Here is a 2,419-nt window from a genome sequence, read left to right on the forward strand (position 1 = left end):
TTTTACTTTTCTCCTCTATGATGATGTGTTTTGTCTCTGAGTGAGTGTGCGTGGGAGCGAGAAGCATACAACAAAATAGAAATAATGAAGGGTTTGAAAGAGCTTTCAAATTAAAACTTGGAGGGGCAAACATCCATTAATTAATTTTGCTTAAACTGTCTCTGTATGAAAGCAATTATATACTTTTCTCTCACCTTCCCACGTAACCCTAAGCAACCAAAACACAACACTTTCATCATCATAACCCACACAATCGTAGTTTGACATCAACATTATTATGCCCTCAAAATCCTCAACAAACTACTTTGACTCTTCAATTCTTCAATTCCCATTCAACCCCGGCCTTTTATATATATATATATATATATATATATATATATATATATATATATATATATAATATAAGGTAAAATATACTTTTGTTCTTTTAACGTTCGTTTGTAATTTTTTTTAATTATTCTATCTTGATGTTTAATTTTATAATATTTTTGATTTACTTAATGATAGAAACTTAAATACAGTTAATTTCACGTAAAATAAATAATTGAGAGCTATCAGATAAAAATTTAGTCAAATCAATAAAATTATTTAACTGATCTCAACTATCAACTTCACATAAAGTTAATTGTATCTGAATTTTTACCTCATTTAATTTATCTCAAATATTTTCTAAATATTTTTAAATCTATTCTTAATATTTTAGATAAAATTAAATCTAAAAGTAATTTTAATATAAATTAAAAACATTAGAGATAAAATTAAATTAAATTAAAAGTTAGTGTATTTTTTTTAAAATAAAAACATTAAAAACAAAACCATATTTTATCCTAAAATATATTTTTGCCCCTAATTAGATGGCAGCTAGGGATGGCAAAACTTCCCGAGACATAGGAATCCCTGCGAAGACCGCTTCGAATGGGGATCTGATTATGGGAAATTTTTTCCGTGAGGATGGGGACCGGGGACAAAATTTTCCCGAGTTAAGTGCGGGAATCCGAGCGGGGATCCCCGCCCCATCCCCCGCTAATCCCTGAACATACACACACAGAGAAATCCAAAACTCCTAATCATCATTTGCATAACTCTTCTTCAATTCAGAAATCCCTAACGCTGACCATACTCCATCCAACCTCTCTGCAGCCACTCTCTCGCCGCTCTCCCTTCTCATCGTATCGTCACACCTCACCGTGCCATGATCCTCACTGCGTCGTGCTCTCTATTTGTGGCGTTCCTTTTCGTAACTTTGTCGTTGTGTCCATTCTCCTCTCTGTTGCCGCGTCTCCCACCTTGTCCACTTCTCTATCCTCTGGCTCGCCGTTGCATTCTCCCACTGCGTCATTTCAAAAGAAGTTACCATCTTGTCGTTTAGATTTTTTGTATAGAATAGATACTTACATCTTTATTCATATGAAAATTAATAATTAGTTAGAACTATCAGATAGATGGGGAATGAAGTTCCCGTGGGAAACAGGACCCTGTGAAAAATGGGGTGGAGAGCAATATTACTCCACAGCGAGAAATGGGAGCGGGGACGGAGAATAAATCTGGGGGCGGAGATGGGGAGCAGGGAGGCATCCCCCACTCCCGCCTTGCCCATTGACATCCCTAACAGTAGCTAATAAATTTACTCTCTATTTTATTACTTTTTATCCAAAATAAGTATTTAGTTGTAATTATGCATATAGACAATAAAAAATTAACCCAAATAATCTAAAGTTATTTTATTAGTATTTATTAATTATTATTAGAATAATTATATATTTTAGATGTAATAAACATGTAATTATTATTGTTATATGTATGAAATCATTATGGATAATATATTAAATTAAATAAGATAACTTTAATTATAAATAAAAGTTATTGAACTTTTTATTTTAATAAATAAAAAATAAATGCATTAAAAATTTAAATTTTATATATATTTTCTATAAAAATACTTTTTATTAGTAACATTAACATAAATTGCATATTAGCTAAATTCTAATTTTTAAAAATATGTAAATAATTGAATTTTTTTATTTCTTTCATCCAACATTTATGTAGCTATGACAATATATGTCCAGAATTGAAATCTTTTTATGTGTTCGAAGTTAATCATATATATACGCCATCGTATCCCCTAATATTTTTTTAAACACTTCTTTCCGAAATTAAACTCTCTCTCTCTCTCTCTCTCTCTCTCTCTCTATATATATATATATATATATATATATATATATATATATATATATATATTTGACATGGTTTAATTTTAATAATTACCAGGTATTGCAGGGCGAAATAGCCACAATATTATTCTTGTCATCACAGCAGCCATAGATGATAAATCCAAACCATGACGTATAATCCGACAAGGTGAAGTAACCCGTAAGGATGTATTTGTGTGTTGGACTGATCAATTTCTTTCTTGTTTTCC

This window comes from Arachis hypogaea, chromosome 8, assembly GCF_003086295.3.
Source record: "Arachis hypogaea cultivar Tifrunner chromosome 8, arahy.Tifrunner.gnm2.J5K5, whole genome shotgun sequence".
Lineage (NCBI taxonomy): Eukaryota > Viridiplantae > Streptophyta > Magnoliopsida > Fabales > Fabaceae > Arachis > Arachis hypogaea.